A 15,514-nucleotide genomic window follows, 5' to 3' on the forward strand; every position below is an offset into this window, starting at 1 on the left:
GCTGTGGAGTGGGTACAGTAAATGCCAGTCCAGGAAAAATAACTAAGAGAGTCTCTTATTTCATTGATTCTACTGCTTTAGGTTTATTCTTCTCACTGAAGTATTTCTACATATTGTTTTCTTACTGTCCAGCCACTATCGACTAGATAAGAGAGCAGCTGCAAAATAGTCTGAGTCACCTTCAGTTATTACCATTAACTCAAAGCCATGTGTTTCAGTTGTGAGGGCACCCACCTGATCGTCTTTATGCATCATATTAGCACAATCGTCAGGACTGAGGAGACAAAGGACATGACATGCAGCAACATGGCGCTCTCCATGGTGCTGATCGTGCTGCTGGGAGGAGTGGAGTCCGCTCGCAGGAATGGGAACATCTAGGTTAAATAAAAAGACTAATTAATACGAACAGGTTTTGCACTGTCGGTGTCAAAAAACAAACAAAAAACAAAACAAAAAAAAACAAGAAAGCATCCGATCTGAAGAGATGTGATGCCCAATGTCCATCCTAACCCTGATTTGATACAGCACCAAGCTGCAAAGTAAGTATGTAACTAAAGTTATTTAAAAAAAATATATATATATTGAAAAAATATCATAATCATTAAGTGTAAGTACCTCAAAATGTGGCACAACAAACACAGTACTTAAGTAAATGCTCTTAATTACATTTCATCACTGCATAAAAGATGGGTGAATTTGCTAAAATCTTCTTTGTCACGGTTTTGATGTTTAGTTGGTCATTTCCTGTTTTATTTTGTAGCTTATGTCTCCTTGTGTCATGCGTTACTTTCCACTTCCTGTCTTTGTCTGTGTCCCCGCTTGTCATCCAGCTCACCTGTGATCCTCCTCTCCCTCCACACCTGCTCTGCATCAGACCTGTTCCTTGTGTTTTTTTTCCAGCCTATCAGCTCCTTCCCTGCTCTTTTGTTTCTTCCATCCATTGCCCTCACCTGTGTTTCTCCGCCTCTCTCCACCTGCACTCTATCCCCTCATTAGATTACTTTGTATCATCGCGCAGTCATTATTTCAGTATGTTGTTTTGTCTGATTTGCATCCTTGTGTTATTCTGATTTCTACTTTGTTTTTTTGGTTTGTACTTAGTTTTGCATTTTTATTTTTTATTTTTTTTTTGTTGCTCGCAGATCACTTCCTTGTTTTGTTGGCAGCCTTTTTGCCTGCCTTTTGGTTGGGATCGTTGGATTTCGCATTTTGGACTCGGCTATTTTTAAAACTCGCTTTTAGTTTTCAACCCCGCCTGCCTCACAGTTCTGCATTCGGGTTGTCTTTTGATAACACTGACAATCTGCCTATGTTTGTACAGCAAAACACTTGTTTCACGCTGTAATATGTAATATGTTTCTCTACAGGAAGTCACATACAATATAGCCAACAACAAGCAGAAGGCCCCCTCCAGCCAGCTGGTGCCTTATTTAGGTTTTTGTAGTAAAAACGTTGTCATGTTGTAAAGATAGCTCCTCATTTCAGATTCATTCAGTCAACTTTTCCTTGTTCATGAAACTCACACTAAAGCCTAACACTAATGATAATAACACTTTGCGTGTGTGAATAAAAAGGAAGTAGACTACAGGACGCAATATGTTTCTTTAAGTTATTGTGTTAGTTCTTAATGACATACTCCAAATGTTGTCACTTTTTGACTCTCCTGCTTGAACTCATTATATTTTCATGTAAGCTGGCCCGATCCAACCCGACCTGCAGGCCACGGCTCAACCGACACATCAGTCATGAGCTTAGAAAGCAAAAAAAATGATTATCATCACTGTTATTAGTACTTGATTGTAACTGCTTGCACTCAGATGTGTCATCTGGCTAACCAAAGTGAATGATACATGCGACAACCTGTAAATGAGTAAGTGTTTTATATCACAGGTTCCAATTAACACTTGAAATGACAAGTGTTAATTGGAACCTGATCTTTATAGACATGTCTAAGGACAACCTCAACTGACGTACACTGATGCAAAAATGTCATGATCATGTTCGCAATTATGACGTAATACTACACCTGCGTGCATTTACTTCAAGAAAGTTGATTGGCGTCAAGACTGTAACCAAAAAGAAATGTAATCCAATGAATGCTGTGCAGTCACGTAAGTCTAGTGTCGTGTTACTTAACGCTCAATTCTCCATGATTGATCTCCCAGTAATCTGTTCTATTAAAACAGAACCAGTGTAACAAAAAAAAGTTATCAGAGGCAGACCAACTAATCACTGGTCAGAAATGACTAAATAACCCAACAATGCCTCACTCAGTTTCTACCATGTTACCTTCACAGCCCTTTTCTACTGAACCAAATGGAGAATTTGGACCAACTAAAATCAAGTAGCAGAGTGAATGGGACGGTGGCACAACACGGTGTGCTTATTTATATCAAAGCGTCTATGCTAATCAGCTGGCTGCTAATGTGAGGTTGAGCTGCTCGGGGCTCCGTGGGTATTTGGACCACATTGCTCTGCTGTGCCGGCCAGGTGAGGCACGCTGCCAGCACCGGGCTCTCTGCCAGGCCCGATTGGAAAATGCGCTGCCAGCGCGCTGGCACTGGCCGCCAGCTTCAGTCACCACATTAACCTGTGGATGCTACTGTGAAAAAACACACTATATGCAGGTAGGTGCCAAAATAACAACAAATTCAAACCTCAAATCTCGAGCCTATAAACAAGTATATGCACTTGTTAGTTGGAGTTTAGTAAATATAGAAAATAAGAGACAATTAAAGCACATTTCCAGGATCTTCTCAGCAGGCTCTGGGGTCTAATGAGTAGGCGTTTGACTCCAGACACCTGAGGACGTTACCACATGAAGGGACTGATACCACTATGTACGTGCTCCTCAGTGATTATATAATGGCACTGGGAGTGAAACAATATAATAATGGAATTGTGGGAGACAAAATGTGATTCTCCCAGGTCATTCTGTCCGCATAAAGTAGGAGGTCATACGTATCCCGCACAGACGTTACTGTCTGGATGAGGATAGTGACGATTACCCTGTGAGTTTATATCTCATGGTCCCTGCAACCTAGATACTCAAAGCTACAGTAGATACAGAACAGATGTCTGACAAACCAAGCCAAAGCAAAACTGACTGCGTGAAGCTTGTAAGGAGGCCTTCAATCTATCTGTGTTAGGAGGCTAAGTGTCTCTGACCTATTTTACCGTCTTGTCCTCTGGCTATAGGGGAGAGACTCTGCATCACCCCCCTTGCTGTGTTGTTAGACAGATAACCATGTATGGAAGCACTGCCTCCTGAAGCTGTAGGATATAATTTGAACTTTTGGGAAGCCTTGTTAGGATCATCATGTCAACACTGTTATGTTGTTCCTCGTTGATCAAGTTTGTATAACCGACTTCAGCTCAAGTCATCTGTGTCTCTGAGACTTCTTCATCACTCCTGAATGGTCAAGTGAGCCGACATTCCACAACAGTAATGATCCCTGACAGTGGAAACAAACAGTGTTTGAAACAGTGTTTGTTTTTTTTTAATGTCATCTCCATTTCATGGACTCTTGTCTAGGCATTTATTAAATGTCTTCATTCTTTAGTTCTATTTGAACAGGATTTGCTTGTGACACTGATTCACAATAATATAATCAATACTATCAATATTTAGAGCCAAAAGCAGCTATCTGAGGCAGTTAGTGTGTTAACATATTCCAGCATGTTATCATGGTCACAACAACAGTGCTGCAACATGATGAGGTTTTGCAGTTCTGATGTTAACCATTTTTACCATTTAAGTGCAGGGTGTTAGCACTCTAGCATTATCTTCATTTAAACAGACTTGTACATTACGCATTCAATCTGCCTCCATCTCTCAAAGCTAGTCCATATTTATTACCTTCCATAACTGGTTGCTCACCTTATGAGTTGATTGAGCTAACATTTATATTACCAGTGTGTGTTTGTCTGGTCATCATGGAAAAATGTAGTCCAAACTGCCACATAAGAGGTTTTGAGTACACTGTCAGGTGTTTCTAAGTCTGTCTGCATGACAGCATCACTATAGTGCAAGATGCACTAACAAAACTTTTCAGGTACGTAGTTGAGATCAAAATGAGGGTCGTGGTGTGAGCAAGGAGGTGGGAAACAGGGTGGTGGCCCCCTCACACTTTACGCCCACCCCCCGGCCCACATTCGCTTTGATGCAGTCATAAGAGGTGTGTAGTTAAGATCAAATTGAAGGCTCGAACCTGGGCGTGGTCAAAGCCCTGAGTACTGAGCACTCGTGTAATCTACTAGGTAGTTATTGGTCGTAACATCAACATGTTGATGGGTGTCGCGACTTGTGTCATCCGATTACAAGATGGTCTCTAATTATTGTTAAAATTGATTTAGCTTGGCCACTATTTCTTTATATTTTGAAGCACATTCTGTAGAAATTGGTATTATTTGTAGTTTGACAACCCCTACAAATCCCAGGTCTGTTACAGCTCATCAGATGAAATGTAGGTGCTAAATTTGAACAAAACTAATTACATCACAACAATGTTATGTGCTTGAAACTTCTATGTCGAAGTAAATGTGTGTAACGCTGTGATCCGACCCTCTCACTGAAGTAATACAGTGCACAAACAAGTGATGAGGGGCGGAGTGGCTGGGACAGGGACAACATGCACTCTGTTACAAGATTTTGAAGCAGTTAAAATGTTGCTAATAATGTTAAAAGTTGCTTAAAGGTAGAGATGAAAAAAGTTCCCCAGTTCTGTTGTGATGCCAATCTAAAAATCTCTTTCAGACAGGGAAGCTGAACAGACTTGGTTAAGGTTGAGAAAAGACCACGATCAATGATGGAATGATACAAAAATAATAAATAATAAAAATGTCAGCGACTTCGCCGCTGGTGTGGAAGATTTTTTTTTTTCATGTGCAGCCGTCCAGCTTCCTGACCTCCACAACCTTACTGATACATGCATTTTATAAACATCCCACTACTTTCTGCATTGACACTGCAAGAAGTAGTGGGAAGCAAATCAGCCGCATATCAATGTTGTCTGTCGGCTGCATATGAATGGTGTAAGTTATAGTCCGGTACATCATCTTTACATGATGTAAGAGCCGACAGCCCCGGGCCATGATTGCATACTTGTGTGTTTTGTTTTTTTTTTTTTTTTGGTTTTGTTCAGTCAGTCAAAACTCCCACTGATGAAGCTTCTCTGGAAGTTTGGGTTGGTGTGTTTGAAGTCATTCTTTATGTGATGAGCTTGAGAACAAACCTTTCATGTTATTTCTTATCGGGGATTTTTATTTATTTATTTATTTTTTCGTCTCTGTTTTTTTTTTTCCCGTAGACTTTGTGAACCCCTGCAGAGTTAAGTGATAATTCTCTGTGGGTTCACTACCGCTAACAACCACTTTCACGTACTTATTTCATCTGTTGTTAATATAAAATTTTGATTAGAGCGGCTTTAAAATCAATACCTGTTTTCATAAGTTTTAGCCTTCTAATGCATCTCTAATACAAGTGTATGCATCAGCCAACTCTGTCCTGCTGTCTTTGTGTTCCAGTGTTGAAGTAATAGATGAAGGCTCGTACGTGCAAAACGTTGTAAGCAAAATATATTCGTAATATACGGATATTTGGATTATGTCTTTCACAGAAATATCAGATATAACGGCTAAGCAGAGATTAATACTATCACAAAAGTTGTTTTTAAGTTATTCACATCAACAGGGTGTGTCATGTTACAGAAATTCGATCCATTGTGAAAAACTTTACCTCCCTGCGATTAGCTACATCAGCATTTGGTGCAGGGATGTGGATTTGCTTCACTTTCAGACAGAGCAGGAGTAATTATTCCTGGTTTCTTGTCTTCTTGCTAAGACAATCTGATTGCAGCCTCATATTAAATGGACAGACCTGAGTTGCACCAATATTCGTACAAATGACTGCCTACGGCTGTACGATATACCGTCATGAGCAGCGGATAAGAAGAAGTGGACCTTGAGACCGTATACGGCGGCCATGGCGTCTTACAGTAATCCTGACCAGCTGGAGAGAGTCGGCGCAAGAGCCGTGCTAACACAGCTTGTTTTAACGCTGCTACCGGTTGATTGGCCAGTGCAAGGAAAAGGAAATGGACAAACAGGACTCTGGCTGTTTAAACAGTATGAAATCAGAGACTGTTGTGCCCACAGGGACCCTTCACCAGCGCAACATCTCGGATCAAGCTGTTGGACTCGAACCTGACTGCACAGCTATTAAACCTGCTACCACGGTTCAGATAAGAAGTGTATTGTCTTGAGATCACTTTATCGCCTAACAGTATCAATAGTGGGAGCAGATTTTGTAGGAGTTGGCCAGCAGAGATGACTGAACAGCCTTTACTGACTTGACTCTTTGAATTCATGTGGGCTAGCTGACAGCCAACTAAAAGCTGCTGTTATAATTCAACAAACACTGATGAATAGTTTTTTTTTTTTTTGGAGATACTTTGAGTTCTGGGTATTCTACCAAGGCTACTGCAACGCAATTTGCTGCTTTACCAAAGCGGCTTTAATTAATTTCAGAACTATGAGACCGAAAGCTTTTGAATGTTGGATTCCCATCTTTTCAGTTACCTTCTCTCTCTCCCCGCGGCTCTCTGCCTTCTGTCACGTTCAGTTTTTTTCATCGTCACTTTCCTTTGCTCTCTCCGCACTCACACGTTCCCTGACCCTGACTTCCTCTCGCTCTCATTTTTTTTACGCCGCTCTTTTTTCTCTCTAGCTTTCTGTCCCTTAACCAAACAGTCGTAACTCTGTAATTGGATATGCTGAGATCCTTAATGAAGCAGCTGACGGCCCTCTGGCTGTCCTGTCGTCTCCCGCCGTAAAGAAATGTGCTGACAGTGAAACACAGAAGTTGTAGGGCAACTTTTGCGAGGCCTCTGTAAAACTTGAGATGTAACTCATCCAGCTGGCAGACCGCAGTGTGCGAGTGTGTGTCGCGGGCGTGTAACTGTGGCTGTGTGAGCAGAGCAAACAAGTGCACATATGCGTGAATCTCAGAGCCTCGTCAGTGAAAACCTCGTATGTCCATGTCTGGTGCTGCTTCAGATAAGCCCGATGACAAACCTGGCCTTCTCATCTATGAGTTAAATGATATACGACGTCGCAGGCTCATAAAAGCTGTTTGGAAGTTCCAAAAGTGTATCGTCGTCAGCCTTTACACGGCTCCCTGGATGCCGGCTTTTTGGAGATACGTGGTTTTTCGGCTGACTACTTCAATGTGTAAGTGTTGGCAGTGAATTACAGTCAGAGGTACAGTTAATTAAAAATCTAATTAATGTGAATCTAATAAGCAGCAGCAGCAGTAGCCAGCCCCGTCAGCTTGTTAAAGGCTTATTTACAGTCGTACTACATATGTCTCCTCCTGAACTCGGTGTTTGACAAATCTGTTGGCGCTGCGACATCTAGCCGCACGGAATCCGATGTAACGCTCCCTTTTTTGGTAGTTAAGGCAAGTTTTGATGGTACAACCTGGTCTGGATAGTGTCAAGTGTATCGGTGAGGTTATTATTGCTAGGACCACGCTCAAGGCCGGTGTCTCAGAGCACATTTGGTAATTTTACAAGTCATTCGGAATGGAAACAATATGTTTTGTCACGTGGTTTTAAAAAATGTTTTGTGTCATCAGATCCCACAAAGCCTTCTTTTTTTTAAGCCTTCGGCATTCGTCCGCTGGTCCTCATTAAAAAAAAACAAACAAACTGTATTTGGCCCCTATTGACGTTTCTTGTTAGGCTGCAACCTCTAGTGGCATCAGTAACTATGGCAGCAAAGGAAGTAATCAGGTGAGGTGCATAGAGCAAGAACATCTGTGCAGGGGGAAGGTCATCGAAGGAGTTGGAAGCACAGGACTTCCACCTGTGCAACGGCTATTTGTGTCAAGAGCAAAACCAAAAGTTAACTGTGATTTTTTTTTTTTTTTTCTACTTACTGATGTGGTAAAGTGACGTCATGCACATAATGTAATTGAAGTTACATACGTAACAGTCACATTTGTTGTAAGCAATATAGATGTTTCAATCAAAGCCGTGACGTTTTCCGAAACCTAGTTTTCTTGCCTAAACCCAAACCAAACTGTGACAGTATGACAAAGGTCTAGTACGCCTGTTGCTAGTACTCTTGCTGCAACAGTCACTGGCAATCAGTGTACTCAGTCATGTACTGTAGGTATGGGGATGTATTACCATTGGTAAAATTAATATTGTACTCAAATTTTTGTGAATTGTAGTCCAGTCCCAAGACTAAAACGTTGGCATTGTTTGTTTCTGCATGAACCAACCATGAAAAATGCTGAATTTGTTCTGCTTGTTAGAGCATCTCTCTGTGGATATCGTCTGCAGACACCTGACTGCGGAGTCCAGGCCCGAGCCGTCAGTGTTAATTGACTAGTCGAGACAGCCACAGTGGGAGGAGGATCACTAATGAGTCTGCCCCATTTACCCACTTAGTACTTAACCCATCAACTCACTGTAAAGAATCACTGTGACTCTGATCGTAATAACTCTATTGTATCAAATCGGAGTGTTCCTGTATTCACGGATCGGATTTGACTGGCAGTCGTCACATTTCCAGTATTTTAAAGTCAGAACGGCAACTCATGTGAAGCCACAGAGTTATTGAGCAGCCAAAGGGGGGGGCGGACCAGCCAGAATATAGCTTGTTTCCTCGGTTCTTGCTGCAAAATGAAGGTCTGAAAAATCCACTGGAAAACTCTGCTTTTCTCGCCTCAGATTCATTAAAGCCATTCTGATGGATGGTGGGAGACGTTTGACAGTGTTTTCAGCACAGCTGCCATGTTGCGTTGGATAAGGGTGACACGTACCCCCCCCCCACTGCATTTGTTCCCCCTCATGTTTAAATAACACCTCAGACTTGAAAATAACACACCGTAGATTATGTAGCTTTACTAGCCACACACAAGGCACACATATTCACATTTAAGTCACACACGATGGACTCACATTGAGGCTTCGTGTGCGTTACCTGCTCCTCTCTGTGCAGAAGAGTTACAGCAATTCGTAATGGCTAAATGACTGAGAATAGCAGCCGTGTAGGAGTATGCTTTTTTTTTTTTTTTTTTTTAGATCCAGCTACAAAAAGATTGAAAGAAATGCCACATCTGTGCAGGATGATTTTGTACAACTGAATCATACCATGGGGTCTATGATCTATAAGTACTTGATTCTGATCAGGGTTAGTGTCAGTTAACTTGGATAAAGTTGAAGATATAGACACCTACAGTATGAAACCGCTATACACTGTCAATGACAATGACATGGCTGGTTTTGCTATTCACTTTGAATCTTGCTAGCATAACGTTAGCTTTCTGACTGATAGCTGAACCAAAGGGTTCTATGAGCCGGGCGGACAAGTTTATCTCCCCATTGATGGGTTGCATCAGAGGCTCGTCTGAATTTGGTGGAACAGTGAACAGCGTTTCCAGAATTAACAAGTCACCTCTTAAGGATAACATAAGGATCGGGTTTTGTGTATAACTTTGATGACAACTTGTGCCAAAAATACCTTTATTTTGTTCATGCCTCTGAAAGTCCTAAGTTTTCATTTCACAAAGCTCTGAGTGCTACCGACAGCATATCGTACGGAGCTCTGTCTTGCAGTCCTGTGTATTTTTCATAGATGAGGCACAGCACATGTTAAGTTGTCAAACACCCCATATACGTGTGTAATCCTAAATAAGGCTGAACTAGTTTTTCCTTCGTGGCTTTATTTATATCCTCTTGTCTTCGCTCTATCAAGAAATCTCCCCAAAGAGATCATTATGTAGGCTAGTAGAGGGAAACTGTCACACACTGAAAGATAAAGACGAGGCAGCAGATAAAATACAAAGTATCGGAGTCAATCTGTTCGAAGCTGCTTCATCAAGATAGCAAGAAAACCAGTTTGTTTTTTTTAAGTTTAGAATTCATTTATGCGAAGAGGCCTGAGAAACAATTTATTGTTAATCAAGCGGCATCTCATCGACGCTGCTTAATAATGACGGGATTTAACTGCAGTGGGAACAAGTGAAATTAATTTGTGACATTGACAAAACACTGCCAAATAAACGTGAATTTTTCCAAGGAGACAAGTGAGCATCAGATCATCACAACATAAACACCTTCGTCTCATCAACCTTTTGTCCTTTAATTTGAAAATCAGTTGACTCTGACGCAGCCGAGTAGATGTTTAGTGCAGTTCAGCGCAGTCGCTTCGCACAAAGGTAGAACAGGCATGCTGCTCCTGAACGCTTAATGATTCCGCCTAATGATTCTGATAATAACAGGCAGGGGGAGGTGGCGAATTAGAGAGAGAATTAGTACAAACAATTAGCTCTAAAATACCGCAGCTCACAAAGAAGGGTAATTTAGTGTGCACTCATAGAACACTTGTTCTCTTGGTGTGGCCTTGAGTGAACGAAACGGTGGAGCCTTGACTCGAGGACCGCGTTAGTCACGTCTCATTTTACAAGCTTCAGCAGAGGAGGGGAGAGGCTTTGTGTGGCTTTTTTTTCCTCCAAATGTTATTTTGCAGATTGTACTGAACGCTCCTTGTACTCAAAATACAGAAAAGCTGGAACTAGTTAGTGAGTGGGATGAGTTTATAACAGTGATACAGTCTGTGTGATCCTGGAAAGGTGTCTGTGTGCGTGTACAACTGTTAACTTTTAAAAACCTTTAATAAAACTTGTCACCATTGGATCCCTTAGTCCCGAATTCCATCTGACCACAGTCACTATTGTATCTGAAGACATAACAGACCCTTTTGTAGCTTACAGGAGTTGCACCTCAATTGCCCGCGTTAATAATTGGCAGTTGGCGGTGTCTGTAAACCACAGATATGTTGAACGTTGGGGCTTAGTTTTCAATTCTGTGTGGTAACAACATGTTACCTATGCTCTGGTTAGATTAAGCAACAACATCGACTTTGTTACTGTTAGGAAAATGTCATGTTTTGGCTTAAATTACCTGCTTTGTTTGCCACAAACAGTTGGAGACGTCCCGACATATCATCGGAAACACAAAATCTGTTAGAAGGTGTAATAAGGTGTCCTTAAATATAGCCAATGGTGCTGGACTTACAAAATTATAAAACAACATGGTCCCACATCAAAAGCTATCTGGGAGTTTGGCCCTTACAAATGTTATAACATAGACATGAACAGTGGTTACTGGCTTGGCTCCCCTCCACTTTCAGATTGGAATGTCAGGTCGTAAACACATAACATGAACTTGGTGGAGAAGAAATTTGCATCTTCGTGCTATGTGTCGGCCTCAAACTGCTGAAAACCTGCCAGCTCACACTAATGCGACCGGATAAGATGCATCATCTCAACTGCAAGATCTCTCCGCACTTCTGTGTTAACCGCCAGCTCTTCAGGCTTTTATGTAGCTGGATGTGTTTCGCAATGCTTAAAATATGAACGTGCACATTGTGATGGCGAGAGCGCTGCTGTGGAAAGGCGTGCGCATCGTAATGTGGGTGTGTAAGAGATGGAGAGAGTGCGGTGGACAGAGGTTTGGCTGATTGAGAGAGGGCGAGCGGTGCAGAGGAGAAGCAGTGGAGTTGTCAATTAAGCAGTAGGTGCTGATTACATTGATTACATGCATTATGTTCTAAAACCAGCCACCGGCGACTCGACAGGCTGAGTCCCAGGCAACACCGACGGGTCTGTTTGCACTGCTGCAACTTTCCCCTGCAGCGTTCTGGACCAATTTGGTTGTGAATCTTTTGTCTGCACTGGGCCTCATCAGTGGTTTGGTTCCAATTAATCAAATTTACTATTTTATTACAACTTATTTTAGTGTGATGTTCTTTTGATAAACTATATTTCTAGATCTTAGTGACACAAAGAACCTGAAACAAGTGAAAACCTCGCATAAAGTGTTAACACTGACTAAAAAGTTGGATTTTCTACTATGTTCTCCCTTTCTATTAAGTCTCAAGTCCAAGGCTGCCTCCTCCACTTACTCCACTCTCTTTACATCCTCCCTATCATCAAAATCCTTAGGTTTTTTTTTCTTTTGTCAATTACAAAACCACAGCTCCTTCGCAATTCATTTGTCGCTTTTCACAGCATTCTCTCAAGGTCAGAGTCATAAGTGACCCTCCATGTGTACACAATGGGCCGTCTCATGAATTAGAGGCGTGTGAAGGCCGACGCCAAGTGCACTCTCTAGGGTCAGCCGATGTTCTGAAAAGACAAAGTGTTTTGTTCTGTGTTGGCAGTGTAAGTGCCAAGGACTCACGATGTTTTCGGGTTGGTTTAAAGTGTGAGTTCTTCTATTTGAAGTGCTAACTTCACTCCCACTGAGAAACAGATTTAAGACCACAGAAGTGAGACACAAGACTTTTTTTTTTTTTTTCCCCAACTCTCATTATAAAGTTCTTGCAAACTAAACAAAGCCTTTCAACAAAATGCTGTCTTACCTATTGACCTGCGTGTGCTGCTTTCAGGGAATGAATCCAGCGTTTAACCTTCAAGGCCATTAAAGCTGCTTTAGGCAGGATTTGCCGAGATATGCCGAGGGCATGAGCGGTCCACCCCAACACACAGCTCGTCACTCCGAGAGGAAACGACACAATTAAGTCAAATGATTTTCAAGTATTTTGTTTATTCCACGAAATCATTAACTGCTGTGCATTGTGCAATCCCGTATTTTATAACGATGATAAAGCCGATTGTTCACTTCCTGCTTTACGTTCATATATACGCTACTCTTTGATCCAACACAGACAAGTCAGTTTAAAGCTTTCTGCTGTTTACGTCAGCCTCGATGATGTCAAAAGGAAAAAAAAAGAATGAATAGTACTCAAATCAGGCAATAGTATACAGCAGTATACTTTTAGTTAGTTTGTTTTTCCTTTTTCTTCTCATTCTCACTGTATTATATAATTCCCATTTGTTGCTAAAATACAAATTCTTAAAAAATACTCAGAGGATGTGAACTCGGTGTCATCGGTGGCAGCTGCTGGTCATCAAATGCATATTTCTTTCAGCGACATCCGACACAGTTGGAGATGCACTGTTCCAACGTGCTGGATCACTCCCAGCACAGAAACCTATCTCATTCAGCCAGACCGCTGATCCACAGTGACTCCAATGTTCTGTTCTGCCTCTTTCATTTGCTGCGGTCCTTTTTGTCAGGATGTGCTTTGAAAACATTTCACAGCGGAAGTACATTTTAGGCATGTTCATTACAAAGCTCGATGAAGGACAGCGACTAAGACAACAAGGACTGACATTAAATGCCACAGACTAGGTATTTGAACTTACAAGTTTTGGGGGCCAATTCCCAAATTTAAAATCAAATCATCGATTTTCGAGAAAAGGTGCACTGTCGTCATTGAGGTACTTAATATCTGATGCCTTGATTGGGGTATCAAGATCACAAACCCGATCACCAGGACAGAGATACATTCACATTTGTACGTCTCCTGGGCTACGTGCTGGGAATGCAGACGAGAAGGCTTCCAAGCCAGTGACCAAAGTTCAAGACTGCATTTCAACATTTTAAGCATGAAACCACTGGACATATTCAGGGAGGCATTTGGCCAATTGCCTATGGTGTTTGCAGCGACAAAAACAATGTATTTTGTGTAATGTTTTCCTAACCCCAACCTAGTGGTTATTGTGCCCAAACCTAACCAGAGTATAAGCGCAGCATCACAACATAAAATAGCTAAAGCAAGAAACATAAAGTGTCAATATATCTGATTCTATTTTTTCACATACATTGCCATTGTTTTTATTTATAGTTCTTATTTTCTGCAGCATACCATCTGCATGTGACAGTAACAGCATGGTTTAGTCTATGGAGAGGTTATGAACAAACAAATTACAGTCAAGGTGCGGTTATATTTGGGTAGCAAAAACACTTTGTTGTGGTCGGGGGAAGGCTGGTGGTTGTGTTTTATAAAATGATGAAAGTTAAAGCTACCTCGATGGGGCTTTTTTTATCTCTAGTAGCACTATGGAGCAGTTGTTTATTGTTGACTGGCAGTGCAGAACGCTGCAAGCTAGCAACTGTGAATGTAAACAATGCAGGATTTAAAATATCCAAAATATCAGCTTGGCAAGCACGAGGACATATGCCTTAAACCGGGTTTACCGGCTTCAACACCTAATGCAAACGAACGGGTTGTGCACCCTTCATTTCCGCCTTGATACATATGCTACCTGCTACATCGGCACTGATTTAAATTGGACTTGAATTGTGAGTCGCAGGGTGGTCTGATTTGGACACAATCCCCAGAGGTGGCGGGCTGCAGGATCTGTGCTGGGTGAGAAAAAGTCAAACCGGTGCCTTTCCGCTCCCTACGACACGTTGTGCTTCTCCTGACGTACAATTACTGTGTGCAGTAATTGGGTCAGATTGTGTTATGGTAAGTGACAACCGGACAGACAATGACTCTGGGGCCCATCAGTGTCAGCAGATCAGGAGTCTGGCTGGATGTATGATAGCAATTACAGCTTTGGTGGTGCTTGGAAGTACTGTGCTGCACCCCATGACGTTTGCCTACAGGGATAATAACTCTCAAAGTGTTAGCATTTTCTTAATTGTATTATTTCCAACATGCTGCCCCCCCCTCCCCCCCCCCCCACTCCCTCCTTTCTTGCCTCCCAAATGAGATGGGGTGATGGACTCCTCCATTACACGAACGCTATCAAGGGAGTGGTTAATGAGAACGGATAAAGCTCCCCCTATCAGTTAGCTGACCCATTATCGTCCCTTATTGTGGCAAAATCTCATTTGACTGTGTTTTAATTAAACAGCGCTAGCTACGCAAAAAGGCTGCCTCGCGTTCGGCGCGGCTGAACCCGGGGCACCGCAGCAGTAATCATTTGGCACAGGTAACTTTTAATCACTCTGCCAGCGCAACATGGGACTCACCCTCCGCTGTGATATGTGGGCAGCTTATTAGAGGCCCCCTTTTGTTGGCTGCCCCCGATTGCTCTTTTTGTAGAACACAAGAGAGAAATTCCCTCCAGCTTCATGGCCCGGTTGTATGTTGCAGCACCAAGAGAAGAAAAGCGAAGGGGGGAATAAATAGGCGGGAGAAGGGGTGGGGAAAGAAAAAAAAAAAAAAGAAAGAAAAAAGGAGAGGAGCTCAGCAAAGCGTAGAAGCCAACCTGGCTTTAATCACCCCCCACACACCTAAAAGTTTTATAACGAACGCTGCCACCTCCGCTGTGCTGCAAAACCGCCCGGCTGCGTGTAAAGTTTTGCGAGTGTGCTGTGCTGCTCTTGTCCTAGGAGGACAAAAACTTCTCCTGATGGGGGGGGGGAGAGAGAGCAAGAAAGGAAAGGAAAAAAAAAAATTGATTTCGAGATATGAAAGTTCAGAGAGGGAGGAGAGGGGAGCAAGAAAAGGGGGAGTGCTGAGAAGTGGGATAAACTATTAGAGACAGCAGAGAGAGGAGTCAGAGAGAGCAAGCGAGACTCTGTAGGATGAGAAACTTTTCTCTCTCCCTCTGTGTGTCTCTGTTTTTGTTCTGCGTGGCCTG

This window comes from Acanthopagrus latus, chromosome 7 (assembly GCF_904848185.1).
Source record: "Acanthopagrus latus isolate v.2019 chromosome 7, fAcaLat1.1, whole genome shotgun sequence".
Lineage (NCBI taxonomy): Eukaryota > Metazoa > Chordata > Actinopteri > Spariformes > Sparidae > Acanthopagrus > Acanthopagrus latus.